Source organism: Protopterus annectens, chromosome 3.part1 (genome assembly GCF_019279795.1).
Source record: "Protopterus annectens isolate FY-2018-M chromosome 3.part1, PAN1.0, whole genome shotgun sequence".
NCBI classification, from domain to species: domain Eukaryota; kingdom Metazoa; phylum Chordata; order Ceratodontiformes; family Protopteridae; genus Protopterus; species Protopterus annectens.
This window is the reverse complement of record NC_056732.1, coordinates 136,140,335-136,159,869: the sequence shown is the minus strand read 5'-3', so window position 1 is coordinate 136,159,869 and position 19,535 is coordinate 136,140,335.

Sequence of the window (19,535 nt, the reverse complement as noted above, 5' to 3'; positions counted from 1 at the left end):
CCTTCTCTTTGTGCATACGCTTTACCATTACGCTATTGCTATTTGGATTAATTTGCATAAGTAGTTCTTATATGCTCTTCAATGTCACAATTGCTAACTGTGGTTAAGCAATGGGCACACCTGCGCAAACAAGCGCAAATATGGGCAGCTATATCATGGATTTAAAAAAAAATTAATTTTTTCCATTTTATAACTCTGATGGGGGTTTACAGTGTCAGGGAGTGTGGTGTTGGGTGCAAGTACATTTGAGCGGACTCGCTCTTGTCTGTTGACATTATGCTTTTTAAAATCTTGCAGGGGCATGGACTTTTAGACTGCTCGGCAGTCGGACACGCCCCCTGCTTGCCTACTCAGTCCTTGTAAGAGTTACGGATGAGTCAGAGTGGGCTCATGAATATTCATGGCATGCTGACTTCATACCATTCAACTGCAGCCTCCGAGTAAGACATATTAAGTCTTACACGGAGGTTTCGTGAATCCGGCCCACAGTCTTTTACTTCTGTGAATACTACCAAAGTGTTTGAAATTCATTCTCTCATTACATGTAACGCTGAGTGGGTGATTTATATGGCTGTATGCTAATGTGGAGTCTTTTATGTAAATCAAACATCTAGGCCAAACATAAGTATAGAATTGCCCTTCATATCAGTGATATGAATTGCAGAGAAGTTAGAAGTGCTTTGTACAAACATAGCCTGGAGCTTCAAGCTGCCCATTTTATATTTGTGAGTATTGACAAAGTATTGGGTGAAAATTTGTCTGATTTTGGTAAACATAAAGTTCTGGATCAAAAAGAGAGATTATGGATTCTTAATTTAGGGTCTCTGTTTAAACCAGGACTTAATCAACATGTTTAATTTTTAGTGCTGTGTTTTTTTACTACATGGTGTTCTGTTGCTTTACATTTGAATTCTGGTGTTCTTACTTGTTCACTTTGCATTTAAGCATCAATATTGTGTTCTCTGTCATGCACTGATGATGCCAATGAGGTGAAACCGGTCTGCTGTTTTGTTTTTCTCTTCAGCAGCACTGAATAGTGCTCTATTGAAATTTGTCTGAAGCTTGCTTGATGCTTGCTTGATGCTTGCTGGACTAAAATGGGACCATTTGTTATATGGATGTTATTTTAATGTATTTTGTGCACTGGTGAGATTAAAATTGGGAAGTTTAAAAGGAAGCTTCTGGATTTAGTATTTCATGATGAATTAACTGTTTGAAAACAGCAAGTACTCTGAAGACTGTTTACATTTATTGGAAGTTTAAAAGGAAGCTTCTAGATACATTATTTTATACTAAAAACATTACTCTGAAGACTGCTTACATTTATTGGGAAGTTTAAAAGGAATTTTCTGGCTACATTTTTGCATGCAGATTTTCTGTTTGATTACAGTTAGCATTTTGAGACTATTTATAATGGGAATGGGCTCTCTTTACAGTATGGTGCATTACAATAGACTTTAGAGATATTTATACTAGTTCTGGATACAGTGTTGTACTTTGAATCCTTACGCAGTGGTAGGCACGTGCACCACTTATGAGTTGTGATATATATATATATATATATATATATATATATATATATACATACTAACTCTATGATTGCATAACTGTGGAGAAAAGAGAAAATTATAAGAAAGCAAATCAATACAGGTGCATATATAGAAATCACAACAGCAGTGAGTTCTGTTTAAGAAAAATGACTAGTTCAATTGTAAATTCATCGACTTTGAAGAGTAGTCTGGAAGCCTATTTTACAATAGTATGCTGAAAAAAGATGCACTATTGTAGATGTGTTTGTTGTACACTGAAGACAAAAAAGTTCTACCCTTCATATTGTCCTTTCTAAACTGTGACACTGACACAACTAAGTGTAATAGTACAACATGGTAGAAATATGTGCTTTTAGAGGAAAAATGGTTCAGCAGGTAGCACCCTTGTCTTTGGTGCTGGAGGATCAGAAGACTAATGGTTCTATCCCCATCCAGGTTGACTGGATTTTCTTCATTACTGACACTGCATTTCATCATTAAGGTTCCTGAGTGTGGTGTCTTTTGGATGACATGTTAAACTTGAGGTCAAATCTGCCTGAGTTTCAGATAACTCAGGTGGATGTAAAAACTCCCACTTCCCTTATTGTAAAGAATAGAGGAATTTTGTTACAAAAATAGAAAATCACAATAACAAACATAAATGGTTAACATATACCTTACAACCAAACTACTGCACACAGAGAAGAAAGAAGAAGAAATGAAAGCTACTAAAAAAGGTAATGTGCTGAACAAATGTAAAAAAAAATTCAAACCAACAATGGAAAAACAGTCTGAAATCAGATGGAAGACTAAAACTAATGTTAAGTGCTTTCATATTTATTTAAAATAAGAACGTCTCTAGAAAAAAAAATCAACACAGAACTGAAGCCATTAAATAGTAGTAAATGATGTAAGCATAATCACATATATAATCAACTGACACTTTTCCATAAAACATACTTCAAATAAATATAAAACACTGAGGTGCACATAATGCTTCATACCAGACCTAATAGCACTTAAAATAATAAGAGAAAACTGAGAGTGATGTAATGCTTTTGCTACAAATGACAAATATCCAGACACTCTTTAACAATCTAAAAATATGTTGAATAGTTTTGTCCATATTGCATAAGGTGCAAAGTCTTTCTTCAACATGTGCATACTTCATTTCAGCCTTAATTGGTAATTTATATGACAAAAAATGCCAAATGAAGTGGGACCATGCCCATGCATGAAAAAAATAATTTTGCCTATGCATTATGCTTGTTCTATTCAATGAAGTCAATAAAGTCCAAGGATCAATGTAATAGTAAGAGCCCATTCCATATATATATGATAACCTTCTGTTGTCACATAACCAGAAAATATTAATTTTCAGTAACCTGATTTCTTATAATATTCTAAGAAATAATCTTCCTCAAACTGTTGTTTTATGAGGATTATTATACCATGCCCAGAAATATGTATATTTCTGAAAATAAATGTGTCCTATCAAGGTTAAATAAGTATTAATCCTCAATTTCAACACTCTGCATAAACTCACGGAACTTAAAATATAGGATTTACCAATTAAGATATCCTCAGTCTTTTTTTCTCTTTTTATTATACAAAATTCTTCTCCTTTATGGGTTTAAGTGTGAGCCCCATATAAAATTAAAGAATGCAATGCTCATAGCAATTCTGTATCCTTACAAGACAGAAAAGTGTGAACAGTACCTAAACAGGCCAACTTACTTAAAGTACTGAATTAATTAGATGCATTTTTTATGAAAAGTAATCTTAAACATTTTCCAAAACTTACGTATATTAACAATATCATTCAACATTTCCCATGGTTGCATTATATATTTTCTTGCACTAAATCCAATGCCTAATAGCTATATGTATGAAATGTAAACCAAAAACCTTAATTTCTTTCATATTAAAGTAACTTCCACCCAATTCACTTAGGACACTAATTTCTTTACTTTTTTCTTTGCTAATACGTAATTCTACTTTTGGTAATGCTACTATCACACATTTTGCTGCATCAGTCTTGCTGCTTTTGTTCCTTGATAATGAATTATGTTGAAGATTTAGTAATTACAATAAAGGAATCTTGACTTGGCCTAGATATTGTAATCTTCTCATTCCACGTTTCCTACAACCCCATTATTAGTCCAAATAATAGTTTGCTTAAAGGGCATCCTTGCTTAATTCACTTTTCAACATTGATTCTCCACCCTACCCATCCATTAATAACTGGCCTTACCCTGAAGCAATCATACACCCCTTAATAAATGTTAATACTTTTCATGGTATACCATGTTGTTTTGATGGGTTCTATATCTTGTCATGTGCTATAGCTTAGGTTTTATGAATATCATATATTACAACCTTTTTCTGCACTTTTCCTTTCTTATAACGTTATGTACTTCTGTAATTATCATTAACATTTTCCTTTACTCAGTATTCTCTTTCCTATAACTCCTATTGCTCCCTTTAGTATTTTCAAAAACATCTCTTGTAAAATATTTATCATAATTTAAAAATTAACACCTCCTAAAGTTACAGTTCTCCATTTCTGCAACGTTGTTTTATCATATTTTTTTCCAAAGTAACTTTATTAGTTGTACGCAAATATTTTAATTTTGTAATTAATCAACAATCCATTCATTACGTACTTCTAAGAAATATTTTTCCTTCTTGAGCCATCTTTTTAAAATAATTCATACCCAGTTCTGTCTTCTATTGGCATAATATCTCACCTCCTCTTACTTATTGCTTTTTCAGGTCTTCTAACTGTATCCTCCCCATAACTTTGCTGTGCTGCACTTACCTATTTGTCTCCACATTTTGTTCCTTCCAGTAATCCTATTTATACATTTCCTCTAAATATTTCTTTGCCTCCTTAATATTTATTTATTAATTTGTTTGCATTTGTTTACAAGGATAGTCCACTGGGCCAAAGAGCCCATTTTCAGTGGAGGCCCGGGAAGAAAAGCTCCACAGGTGACAAGGAACAGAAAACATACAATAGATACAATAACAAGCACATAACAAAAAGCGAATACATTTGGCATGTGTACATTACTGGAGAATATACAGCAATAGTGTGACATGAAGTAAATACAACTGGAGTAAGTTTGTTACAGGGCTATATACAACTGGAGTAAGTTTGTTACAGGGCTATATACAATTGGAGTAAGTTTGTTACAGGGCTATATACAATTGGAGTAAGTTCGTTGTAGGGCTATAAACATCCAAGTGAAGCATTTTAAATTGAAATGATAAGAAAATGACTTGATTCAGCACATTGCATAAAATTTCTAACAGGTGAATTGAATTAAAAAATGACACATGATCATACCTCTCAAGCCCAAAAATAGGTACAATTTTTAAATATTACTCTTACAAACTATGATGGTTGATAGAATAACAGGTTTTGCATTAGCATACATTTTCTGAAGGACATGAAGTCTGAAACTCAAATGGCTGTCATTATTTTCTAACTTCAGTCTGTAATGATTTATCACAAATTTGCCAGAAAACCACAATTTTATGAAATACGGACCAAAAATATGAGGCAAAAATCAGGACATTCTGCAAAGTTGACAGGTATGCACATGATTCTACATTGCATAAAAAAGAAATTCTAACAGTGGTTAATAGAGAAGCTTATACCTGGCCTTAGTATGATAACTCAGACAGCATAGAGTAGTAAGCCATTACCCTTTGTATTGAGTATATTACATGCCCAGTATGAATATCTGTGTTAGGCTGAGGATGATTGTGATTTGAGGGAAGAAGATAAGGTGCAGGTACAGTTCCAGGTGGAAGACAGAACATTTTTTAGGGAGGTTTTGAAAGTGTCACTGTCCCATCTCTTGCTTTTTTATTTCCTTTATCATCTTCCCCTTCTTCCATATCACATGTTTAATATATTTATTACTTTTCCAACAGAAGGATTCACCTATTATTTATTATTCTTCGCCACATACTTTTGTTGTATTAAAGCATTTTGTATTATATCCTTATTCATTTCATAAATTTCTCTCAGTATATTATATTGCATTATTTTCCTCTTTTTTTACTGCAATGTCATATTCCTGCCATTTTCAGCATATATGCCTTTTCCACAAATATGCCATTCTTTCTCTAACTCCAAATAAACTGATGTGTACTTTATTTTATAATTAACCAACCAATCCTTCCAGTTCTAATAACATTTCTTCCTTTCCTTCTTTTTCCTGTAGGACCTTCAAAAAATCCCAGATCCACATTAACTTTTTAATTCCTTGCCTTCTCTTATTATTGCTGCTTCCTTCCAAACTTCTGTCCATTCTGCTGTAGCATTGTACTAGCACCTTCTTTAAACCTTTGCTAGATATAAAGACATTTATCTGATGTGAAGCCCGCCTCATACAGGCATTTTTTTTCTCTTGTCATTTTTCAGTTTAAAATGTTGTATTATATTTCCACGTATTTTACCTCCCCACTCAGCTTTTCCTTCCCTTTTAAGTTGCAATTAAAATCTATTACTATAACAATATCCATATTTATCCTTACTTGCTTTTCTAGTTTTTTTAAACATCTTCTGCCTCTCTCTCTCTCTTAAGCCTGTATTACCACAAATTGCTATAATTCTCACCAGCTGACATTTAAGAAAACAGTCTGTTGCTGCAATACTCCACTTTCTCACAAATATTACATTTCACACTACAATATAAAAGTCTGACACCGTGATTTCAACCCCTGAACACTTATTGTCACCCAATTCCATGTAATTTTCCTTCCATATTGTTGCCTAAACAACCCTTTCCTGTTTTATAAAACTCTGGTGTCCAATGAACAAATCACATCTTTCAATATATTCCTACACAGGTCTCACACATGTAATCTTTTAATACAATTCTTAATGTTTTCACATTTATAGAAATATTGAAACATTACTCCTGCCCCTTTTTGTATCTTTTTTAACATTTTTTTCTTTTTCGCTGTGCCATTTATTGATGCAGCTTCTTTGGTATTATGCCCTTCACTTTGTAATATGCCACACATTTTAGACTGTATTTTTCAGTTTACTATTAGAACCTTGAAACTGCATTCATCAATTGGCCTTAACGTTGAACCAATATCTTGAAAATTGCAACAGCAAACAAGCAGGAAGCTTGAAAATGGGTCTGTATCAGAACATTGAAGTATTAAAACTTTGAATGTTCTGATATCGAACACTATTCAGTGAATGCTAAGAATAGCAAATCTGCAGAACAGCGAATTCTTTCCTTGGGAAAGAATTCAGTTGGCCGTTTCTGTGGCTTCGCTATTCTTAGCGCTGTGGTGGAAAGTTACGGGTTGGGTTCAGATAAGTGTGCGATTGTTTGTACGTTAGGGTTAGGGGCGGGTTAAGTGAGTTAGGGTTAGGACGCGGGTTAGGCGTGTGTGCGATAGTGACAGACTTTAGGGTTGGGGTGGTTTAAGTGAGTTAGGGTTTGGGCGCGGGTTAGGTGAGTGTGCGATAGTGACAGACCTTAGGGTTAGGGTTTGGGTTAAGGTAAGTGGGTAGATAGTAGTGTATATTTAGTTTAGTGTAGCGTTAGAATTTAAGTGTATATGTGTGGTTGCTGTTTGTTTGATGTGCTTGTGTTGTGTGTATGTATTTCGGAGCAGCAAATTTTTTCCATGGGAAAAAAATTTGCTGTTCTGAATGTTCGATATTTTCATGTTTAGATGTTTTGGGGCCCGATGAAATAGCGTTCGCTATTTTCATCTTTTGATAACGTGATATAAACGCTTGAAACTGAATACATCGACTCCTGTAGTTCGATATATTTGACATAGCAGGAGGTGCCCCCCCCCCTGCAAATGATCTATACCAACTGCAAGATCACACTACAGTGAGGAAATGGGTTAATTCCCTGCCCCTCACTGAACCGTGATCTCGACTCAGAATTCTGAACTCAAATACTCAAACTGCACTACCCATGTGATGTAGTGTAGTTGATGTATTTGGGTTCGCAAAACTGCCTCTTGGAAAACTACAAGTTGACATTGTCACTCTTGATCGACTGCAGTTCACAAATCTAATTGTAAACCATATGTTTCATTTGTTTGTAATACTTTCTCAGCTTCACTCGTCTCATTTCTAGAAAGTTCTTTCCTGTTCACCTTTTTTAGGATGTTCTTCAGCTAACAATGCTTATTTTTCACTTTCTAGTATTTCACTACTTTTGGTAGTCAGTTGAGAAACACTTTCTTCCTTTTTTACATATTCATCACAATCAATCCATAAATGTCATTTTGCCTGATATTTTGAATGTAGCATTTTACAATCTTTCATTAAATGCTCCACATCCTCACAGTAATTGCATCTCCTTTTATTTTATTTTATTTATTTATTTATTTACATTTGTTTACTGAGAGGGTCTGACTGTACAATTATCAATTAAAAGGTTTACAGTTCAACAAAAATATTTTGGGCTATCCCATGTACTTTACAGTCCGCTATACCTTCTCGGTTTATAATACAGGATACATGTTTAGCATGATTTTTCACTTCCATTTAAGTAACCCAGACTTCACATTCAACATTCTATATCCTTCTAGCATCATAAACATTTGTAACAGCGTGATCATTTTGACTCATATCAGCAAAGTGAAGTCTAATATCATGTGCCATGATGATATCTGTTCTGAACTACGGGCACTCATAAAGTCGTCTAAGGCCAGCTTCGAGAGACAAATTGCACAGGACACTAAGGATAATCACAAGGCTTTCTTTAGTTATGTTAGGAACCTGGGTGGGAATTTCCAGATATGCTCAGAATTAGTCAAAAATGACAAAAAATACACCGAACCTACAGACATTGCCAACATCCTTGCTGACAGGTTCAGCGCAAACTTCTCCCCCCCTCCCCACCAAAAGGTCTAATATCTATCCCAGCAGAGTGCTGCCCCCCTTATATCTCAGATGCTCAGGTAAGAGCTGCCCTCTCCAAAGCAAGAAGCACAGCATCAATGGGACCAGACGGTGTCCCGGGCTGCGTCCTACATGAACTCCAAGAAGAGCTAAACCCAAACCTAAAACTACTGTTCAATCTCAGCCTTACTACAGGATATGCACCCAAAGAGTGGCGTACAGCAACAGTGGTCCCTCTCCACAAAGGTAGTGCCTCAACGGATCCTGGAAACTATCGCCCCATAAGTCTCACTAGCTTGGTCTGCAAAGCTATGGACAGGATCATCATGGACCTTATAAATAAAGATATTGGGGAACTACAGACGCTGGATCATACCCAGTTCGGCTTTGTTAAGGGCAGATCCTGCCTCTTAAACCTGGTCGATTTCTTTGAAACAGTCACCAAGACCATTGACAAGGGGTAGGTGGTCCACACAGCCTACCTGGACCTCGCAAAAGCCTTCGATACAATACCCCACTCGGGCATTATAGATAAGCTCACCAGCTTAAATATAAACCCCTATGTCACTAGATGGGTTGCAAACTGGCTCAAGGACAGAACCCACATGGTTAGAATAGCTGGAGCCATGTCAGACTCCAAACCAGTTACAAGTGGCATCCCACAAGGCTCAGTCCTGGGGCCTCTCTTGTTCGGTATATATTTCTCGGAGGTACAGGCCAACATGGAAGGACTGTGGCTGACCAAGTTCGCAGATGACTGCAAACTGGGCGCCATAATAGACTCTCCAGCCGACACAAGCATCCTCCAAAAGGGCCTCATAGAAACAGACAACTGGTGCCAGAGCCATGGTCTCAAGCTAAACACCAAAAAGTGTATAGTCATCCCCTTTGGCAAAAACAAAGTGCCCACAAATTACCACTTAGGTGGTAATCCATTAAGTACAGAAGAAGTAATTAAGGACCTGGGGACCCAAGTTGATAGCAATCTCTCATTTGACCACCACATGGCCAAAGTGGTTAGAAAAACATTTTAGCCCACCTAATCATGAAGAGATTCACATCTAGATCAGGGGAGGTCATCGTGCCTCTTTACTCATCCCTCATCAGGCCCATAATTGAGTACAATGCCCCTTTTGGGATATACCTTACAAGACACCTGCAGCAACTGGAAAGACCCCAAAAATACCTCACCAAGAGGATCAAGGGGCTCAAACAGATGCCGTATGCTGCCCGGTTAAAGAAACTCCAGCTCTACTCAGTGGCATACCGCCTGCTCAGAGGTGATCTGTGCCTGATGTATAAAGCCATGTCCAACCCGGAATTAATGGACATGCTGCACCTCAGAAAATCCAAATCCCATCGAGCTACGCGCTTGAGGGACTTGAACCTCAGCACTGAAATAAATAGGACATGCTGGAGGGACAGATTCATAACCCAGTGGCTCCCTTCACTCTGGAATAAAATCCCAGTCCAGGTTAGGCAGAGTCCCTCATTGACTCTCTTCAAGATGAATCTTGATGAGTGGATGGGAGATCGTAGGTTTACCCCGGGTATCACTTCTGTGTCACTGTTAGACCGAGGCACAGTATACTAACCTCGAAAAAGGGCATAGCAAAATTAATTTAAAATGGGTGGCGAAAGCCATACACACTCTGGCTAGGCTTATAAATGCCCTAGGGCAGATAGCCTAGTATGAACCTATGAACCTATGAACTATATATGTATTTTTTTATAACATTTATTGTCCTATAAAAAAAACATATTTATTTCTTGTGTTGTTGGTCTTTTTTGTCATTTAACTTAAAAAAAACTTTTCATTAAAGAAAAATCTTTCTAATGTTACAGCACAGAAAAAAGATTTTCCCAGTTGTATTATAGATCTCATGTCAGAAACTGAAAAAAAAAAAAACAAAGAAGAAATCAATTTGTCCCAAACAGTGTTTCTATCAATGTTTTTTTCTTGTTCTATTGAAATTCTCACTGTTGGACATTTTCTTTCAACTATTCTTTTCTCCAGTTTTGCCTTGGTTTCTGCTTCTACCGCTACATAACTTTCATTTTGCCTGAGTTTGCTGTTTTCCTTTCTGAATTGCAGCTTCATATTGCAACATCACAAGTCTGTCTGCATCAGGGTCTGACCACTTCCCTTCATCTGAATTTACTGGTTCCATCCCAAGTCAATATTCTCAACCCCAGTAAATTTTTCTATGACTTCTGTCTAAGAAATAGGAGTCTCATCTGTCAGTTCTTCCTCATTAATCAATTGTTTCATGGGAAATTTCCAATCCACTTTGAGTCAGAACAGTCACTTTAATCTGCGTAACCTTATCTATCTCATAGGTTCATAAGTTCCTAGGTAGGTACTAGGCTATCAGCCCAAGGGCCTATACAAGCCTAGCCAAAAAGGTACCCTGGCTTTCGCCACCCAAGAAAATTATTTTCCTGTGCCCCTGTCGGGCCGAGCCACAGAGGTGATCCCCAGGGTGAATTTCCTACTTCTCATCCAATCATCAAGATTTTTCTTGAAGAGTGCTAATGAGGAGCTTCATTTGATATAGATAGTTTGTTCCAGAGTATGGGAAGTCTCTGGGACAGCAATCTGTCCCTCAACCATGTTCTGTTTATTGTAGTGACAAGGTTTAGGTTCCTAGAGTGTGTAGCTCAGAGGGATTGGGATTTCTTTAAGTGGAGCATGTCCAACAGCTCTGGGTTTGATATAGCTTTGTATGTTAGCCAGTGATCGCCTCTGAGTAGGCGATATGCGATGGAGTAAAGTTAGAGTTTTTTGAGACAGTCTGCGTAGGGCATCTGTTTGAGGCCAGTAATCCTCTTTGTGAGGTATTTCTGTGGCCTTTCCAGTTGTTGTAGATGTCTTGTGAGGTACATACCAAAAGGGGCATTGTACTCTATAATGGGTCTAATAAGTGATGAGTAGAGGGGAACAATGACCTCTTTTTTCCTGGATGAGAAACCTTTTTTGATGAGGTGTGCCACATAGAAGGATTTTCTGAGTACTGTAGTGATGTGATTATTAAAGGAGAGACTACTGTCCACCTGTGTTCCAAGGTCTCTTATCACACTTTTGGTGTTAAGTAAGACTACCACCTATGTGGTAGCTCATGGGTACGGAGTTTTTACCAAAGGGAATGACAATGCACTTTTTGGCATTGAGCTTGAGGCCATGGCTTTGACACCAGGCATCTGTCTCAGTGAGGCCCTTTTGTAGGATGTCCATATCATTAGGAGTTTCAGTTATGGCTCCTAGTTTGCAGTCATCTGTGAACTTCATTAGCCAAAGACCTTGTGTGTTAGCCTGTACTTCAGAAAAGTAGATCCCAACAGGAGCGGACCCATGACTGAACCCTGTGGTATTCCACTTGTCACTGGTCTGAAGTCAAATTTGGAGTCTGCTACTTTTACAGTGTGGGTTCTGTCAGTGAGCCAGTTGGAAATCAATCTTGTGACATAGGGATTTATACCTAGTTTAGTGAGTTTATCTATAATTCCAGAGTGGGGGATGGTGTCAAAAGCCTTGATGAGATCTAGATAGGCTGTGTGAACCACCTTACTCTCGTCTACGGCTTTGGTGACTGCTTTAAAGAAGTCAATCAGGTTTAGGAGACATGATCTGCCTTTTACAAACCTGAACTGGGTGGGGTCCAGAGTTTGGAGATTACCAATGTCTTTGTTTATAAGTTCCATGATGATACATTCTATGACCTTGCAGACCAGGCTCATTAGGCTAATGGGGCAGTAGTTCCCGGGGTCCATGGTGGCTCCCCCTTTGTGGAGTGGGATAATCATCGCTGTGCGCCATTCAGTGGGTACAAAGCCTGAAGTGAGGCTATGATTGAACATGGTGCTTAGGTGGGGTGCCAGTTCATTCTGTAGTTCATGTAGAATGCAGCCTGGGATGTTGTCAGGTCCCATGGATGCTGTGTTCTTGGCTTTGGAGAGTGTGTTTTTTACCTGTGCAGCTGTGATTTCAGGAACTTTGTATTCTTCCGGTATAGAGATGGGCCCTTTAGGGGGTGAGGGGGGGGTTAGCACTGAACCTATCTGCCAGGATGTTGGCAATATCAGTTGGTTCTGTATATTTAGTGCCATTGCGCTGTAACTCAGAGCAGATCTGAGTGTTGCCATTGAGATTCTTGACATAGCTATAGAATGCTTTGTGGTTGTCTTTAGAATCAGTGGTGATTTTGTTTTCATAACTAACTTTTGAGGATTTTATGAAGGATCTCAGCTTCTTACTGAGGCTGACCAGGGAGTTCTTCCAGTCATGGGATTTTACTTTTTTTTGCAACAGTTTCTTTCTTCTGTTGTAGAGTTTGTTTATGGCAGGGGACCACCAGATTGGCTTCCTTTTTTTGGAGGATAGCATCTTAGTTCTATTAGGGATAGCACGATCCATGCACTTGTGTAAGTGCTTATAAAGTGCATTTGTGTAGGATTCAGCAGTCGTACCTCTACTGTCCATCTGCATGGGTGTTGTGAAGTTTGCCACTTCTGTTTTAAGAAGCGTGAAGTTGGCTTTGGAGAAATTTTTTACGGTGGTTTCCCTAATGGGGGTGGGGGCGGGATGTGAACGTCTAGGCTGATTAGCTTGTGGTCAGATCTGACCAATGAGGAACTGACCTCTTGTGTGGAACACCGGTTGCCCATGTTGGTAATGACCAGGTCTAGGATATTGCTGCCCCTGGTGGGGGTGTGGATAAGTTGATCCAAAGTGTTGGAATTTATGAATTCCAAAAAATGTTGAGCAAAAGAGTTGGTACATGAGTAGTTTTCCCAGTTAATGCTGGTGTAGTTGAAATCGCCCATTATTAGGGTGTTGGGTTGTACCCTAATATTTTCCAATGTATCAAAAAATGAGGAGTGGGAATCCTGGGGCATGGTGGGGGATCTATAGCAAGTTACAATTTTGATTGCGGTCTTGCCCAGAGTTAGTTGCACTTGGATAATCTCCGATGCATTATGCTGAGCAACTAGCCTGGAGGTGTGGATATCCTTAATGAATATGGACACGCCTCCACCTTTAGTGTTTTGGTCCAGGTTAGGTGGCTGAAAGGTGTGGTATGTATTATAGCCTGGTAATGCAGGGGTGCTCTCTGGAGCCTTGAACCAGGTCTCTGTCACTGCACAGATGTCGTTGTTCTCCATTTTAAGGAGTGCCTCAAGTGAAAGCATTTTGAGGTTTCGACTTCTAGCATTGAGTAGCATCACCCTCAAATTTTGCTTGCTTTTACCTGTTACGGTGGTGAATTTGTCATTTGAACCTTGCCTAAAAAAGGCACTATAGGGGTGACAAGAGCCTTAGCCAGTATCTGGAATCCCAAGGGCGACAGATGCAGGCCATCTCTGGCAAAGCATTGTGGTCTGTTGATCATGTCATCCCAGGCAGACAGATACTGGATCCACTTAGAATGACACCAGAAGCTTAGCCAGTTGTTGAAGTCAGTCATTTTGTCCTTGTACTGTGGTATCACTCTGGGTGATGGCAGGATGCTACTCAGGGCTAGGGTCATACCTGCCTGGGCTACAGTCCAGGGAGGTACATCTCAGGTCATTCACACCAACATGGACAATGACAGAGTCATATTTGTACTTGTTGTGGAGTGACCTGAGTGTGTGCATTATGTGGCGGATCCTGGCACCCGACAGGCAGCTGATAGTAACTTTCTCCTTGTTTAGCCTGGTGAGTGGAACATCAGTGTGCCTGACTACAGAGTCACCTATGACTAGAGTGTTGGGTATGTTGTTATGCCTTATGGGCTGTGGTTGAGTGGCGCACTGAGTTTGTGGGCTATGTGTCATTTGGGTTATGTTGGGGGGCGGAGGTTGCATGCATTTTTGCTTTGGAGGTCTCTGTTTCTTGAGCAGATTTTTATTGAGAGCCTCTGCGAATGTAGGTGTGTGTTTTGTGTTGCTATGTGTGTGTTTTGGTGGTGTAGGTTTTGAGGGACTATGTGAAGAGTGTGGTGTGGTGCAAGTGTTTACCTTCTCCTCTTGACTGTCTAGTCCAGTCTTGGGTGAAGAGAGCTTTGCTTCTAGTTTGGCTATATAAGTGCATCTCTCACAGGTTGTAGTGTTGGGTGGTTGGAGGAGAGGGTTGTCTGTGTTCATGAGGCAATTTCTGCATTGCCCCAGGATGCCCAGATTCATCAGGTAGACTGGAGAAAACACCAGGAGCTGACCCTTAGACATGCCTGGATAAGTGCTTATTTATTAAGTACTAAAAACTGTTTTCCTCTAGACAAGTGAGGAAAGTTGAGTGCTGTAGTAATTTGTAGCTTATTTAGTGCTTACAATGAGTTCTGAACAAGTGCTGAGCTCAAAAAAACAGATTTGAGTGTTAAAACTAAAAAAAACTGGCTAGTTCTAAGGGAAAATTTGAAGAGCAGACTTTATGGCGCCAGGAATAGTTTAACCCTAGGTAAGCAGCGATGCATAAAGTGTATTTTTTTATATAACAATAGCAAATGAGCAAACTGATTTAAACAAATTAACCAATAAAAAGCTAAAACCTGAACCCCGTTCCAGCAGTCTTTGATCAGACAAATTGTAACTGCACACTCCTGCCACTAGGGTGCAGGGGAACCTTCTCCAAAAAAAGATGGTCTGGATTAGTGCTCAAGTTATACAAACAAAGCTAGATTCAGCAGGTCTGAATTTAGTCTAAGCTACAGCAAACAAGGTGTACTAATTTCAGAAAGAAACAGTTCAAATAAGCAGGCACAACAAGCCTTTAACCAGAAACTCCCAGCTCAGAAGGGCAGAATCTACCTTCTCCTCCAACAAGAGTGCAGACCACACCTTCTTAATGTAAAATAACTGGCCCGAAGCCCAAATGCTTAAACCAGAACTAATACACTCCTAGAATAACAGACACTAAGCCTTCATTCAGCAACTCCCAACTTAGAAGGATGTAAGCTACCTGTCCTGCCACAACAGTGCAGACCACAAACCTTCTTAATGTAAAACAACTGGTCTGAAGCCCAAGTACTTCAACCAAAGGCTTAGAATAACAGTTACAATTTAATCAGGCTACTAACAAGCAGTAATAAATGCAGCAGAATAAATGCAATAAAGTAGAAAGAAACACAAATACAGTAAAAGCAGATGAATAAAGTGCATTTTTTTATATAACAATAGAAAACGAGCAAACTGATTTAAATAAATTACCCAATTAACCAGTAAAAAAAGCTCAGAACTGAACCATGTTCCTGCAGTCTTCAGTCAGACAAGTTCTAACTGCACACTCCTGCCACTAGGGTGTAGGGGAACCTTCTCCAAAAAAAGATGGCCTGGATTAGTGCTCAAGTTATACAAACAAAGCTAGATTCGGCATGCCTGAATCTAGTCTATGCTACAGCAAACAAGGTGCACCAGTTTCAGAAAGGAACAGTTCAAATAAGCAGCCACAATAATCCTTTAACCAGAAATTCCCAGCTCAGAAGGGTAGAATCTAACCTGTCCTCCCACAAGAGTGCAGACTATAAACCTTCTTAATGTAAAATAACTAGTCTGAAGCCCAAGTGCTTAACCCGAAAGGCTTAGCATAACAGTTACAATTTAATCAGGCTACTACCAAGCAGTAATAAATGCAGCAGAATAAATACAATTGAGTACTTTTAAGAAGAGGCAAAAGCAAAATAAAGTGCAATTTGTTTTTTTTTTTTTTAGTAAAGTGAGGGGAGAGAGGAAGGAGGAGCAGAGGTTAAGAACTTAAGTGGATTGGCCTTCTCAAATGTTCTCTCTGTATTAAGTAGAGTGAACACCAGACTGGGAGGGGTGTCCCAGATCAAATTTACAGTAGGGGCGGGCAACTGCAAAGCCACCAGCTATAACAACACCACAAGATCTCCTTTCCAAAGTCGTATATATCCATACCCTTGACAGTACCCACTATCTCAACCATTCCTTCTCTCTCCATTCTCCCAATGGAAAGCTCAACAGCACCTTCTAATGGTCAAAAAGAGTAGGGAAAGTTATTTGGTGCCCTGAGAAAAATTTCTCCTAATCAGTTTGAATACCATTCTGAGTCTCCACTGAAAAGCGACCGCTGGTCTAGTGGGACTAACCAAATCAACAATGGCTATTAATGCTACAACTAATATTAATAATGTTTACATTATAACTATTTCTAAATGTGGCCAAAAATTGTATAATTCTATGAGTATCAACAGAATCAAAAAGGAGTTGTAAACAACATTTGCCATTGAAAGAACCGCCTATGTATAAGCAGAGAATATGTGCAATAATTTTGGTGAACCTAGCTTTTGGAATACTGCTTAACTGTTTAGTAAGGAGCCAGACAGAACAACATAGCAACATAAAAGGAGGTGTTTCATCTAGTCTGCAAAAGATGCGGCTTATACAGGTTGCGGTCATTATTCAGGCACGGGTTCAGAGAACATGCATTGGAGACTGTAACTTATTTAGTTTGCATCACAAGTTGTCAGAAGTGGGCAAACCATCTGAGCCAGATGAGTCCTGGTTTGTGAAAGCAACTTTCTTTGGGTTTTGACAGACTAAGGCCACATCACAAAGTCTGTATATTGTTTGATTTTGTGAAGGACAAAAATGCAAAAAATATAAAACAATACATGAGGCATTGCCCAGGGGGTTGCACCTTTCAAAATGTCACATTTTGTCAGATAAACAAACAGTGTAAACATGAAGTATTCATTCTTTTTCTTTGCAATTCTGTAGTCTGTTTGTAGTGGATTATGTTGGATTATGCTATGGTCATGAAATCACAGCAAGAATATTGCATTATTGGGAGTGAATATGCCAACAACTTGTGCTCCTCCTGCAAACTGCATCTAGTACAGTGGGTGGATGGACTCCTCAGTCCAGTGCCAAATACAGATAAAGGATAATATGTAGAGAACAATTACAAAATAATTATGGTACATAATACACTTGTTATGTTTAAAAGACATTGGGGAAGTGCTAATTATAATACAGATTAGCTCACAAAGCATAACTATGACAGAGAGAGAGGTGCTATTTTAGTTGAAGCTTACCTAACCTTAATGTGGTGTTTTACATTGTGATTTGCTTACAGTTTAGCAAATTGCTATGTAGTCTATTCCAAACAGGAAGTCTTAGGCCTCCTTTATAGTTATGATTTCTAGTTTATGACCCTGTTTGGCTATGGAAACTTCTTTTTGAATTTATGTTCAAGTAATTGTATATTTGTTGTATAATATATTGTTTAATTGTTTCTCAGTATACTAACCACTGTATGCTGTATCATTTGTAAAACTCTGATTTTACTCTTTTTATATGTTACATGCTTTTTGTTCAAAATAGCTATGGTTATATAATTTTTTATTATTTTATTATTTTTTTTATAATTTTTTGCTATGTATCTGGAGCTTTTCTCCCCAGGCCTCCACTGAAAATGGTCACCTTATGTCCAGTCGGACTAATCCGGTAAACAAATGGAAAATAAAATAAAATAAATACAAATAAATAAAAAGTCTGTGCAAATGAATCATGTAACAAAAAGAAAGATATTGAAATGATCAATACAAAATACAATTTTAATTTCATGTACTTAATTACAGAATTGAGGGCATTTTATTTTAATGGATATAATACAAATATATTAGGTAACCTGAATGAACCATTGTATTGCATTAATGCATGTTCTTTATGTAAAGATGATTTATGAAGAGAGTTGAAGGTTTCTGGAAGTTGCTCCCTCCTTCTTTTAGAAATGGTTCAGGGAGTTGGAAACCTGCCTTTCAAAATATTGCTAGTAGCCACTAGCCACCCAAACACACATATGGAAAGCTATTTCATTCTCAAGGCAGCATGTCCATTAGAATTATTCTTCATGCACAACTAATTACTGATAGATGATCCAAAGTGAGCCTCAGGTGACTTTACCTGTGTTAAAGAATTCCATGCAAAGCATTTCAAGTGTACAAGTTTGAAATGTCTTGAATTTTCTTAATACTGTTTGACATAACAGGAGTAGCTGCATTGTTTAATTAAAGCAAATGTTATATTTGAATAGATTTTATATTTTAATAAGAGGTCTTTGTGTCACCAGAAATTCCCTATACAAAACCTTTCTTCCATTAGGTATAGGAGATGTAGGAATTTAAATTTAAGAAAAAATAACCTATCATGCTCAGCTAGTATATTTTAAGATGATCAAATATGAAAAAAAAACCATTTATCATGCCATGAAAAGACAGAAGATTTTGCTAATAACAATTCAACCAGTTACCCATTGTAATACAGGCCAAAACCACCAAATCCACACACTTTCTCCCAAGAAAATCACATACAATCAACTTTCTTCCAAGTGCATACAACAGTACCATCTCATCATCTGAAAAAAAACACATGGATTTTGATCAGGTAGGAGACCTATGACTGCTTTTTAGATCCTTACAATTGAAATTCTGACAAACATGTACAGACATGTACAGAGGTAATCATACATGGTCTTCTTCATTGATCTTACATGAGCCTTTCACCTTCTTGACCACACCATCTTTCTATTCCTTTTGGCAGGATGAGCATTATTTCACAGGCCACTGCCTCGTTCAAAGACTTTCTCACCATGAGGTCTTTAAGAAAAATAATAATGGCTTAATAATAAATGGCTGACTAACTAAGCAGATGACTGCAAGCTAGGAGCAGTCATTGAATACCCAAATGACTTAGCCATCCTGCAGTAAGGTTTGTCCCAAACAAATAGCTGGTGCCAAAAATCGTGGCTGAAACTATTTATCTATCTATATTTATTTTATGAGTGCTATTGACTAGGCCAGTTTTGTGTTAGATCGACAGCTGTCTAGTCAGCTGCATATGGTCAACTGGGCAGCTGAAATTGCTCTTAACCTGTATTTGTGTGATCTCAGAATTAGTATGCATAATTAGCAGGAGGTGTGGGGGCAGATACCCCCCCCGAAGAAAATAATTTTATATATTTTTTCATAGGTAGATTTTGCATGTGCCAAGGCTAGGCTTTTTCTCAAAGCACGAGTTCTACTGTGTCAATTATATAGTTTTTGACCTTTTATGGGATGATATTGTTGTATTTAAGCTTGGGTGTTTAAGATTAAATGTAGTGGTAC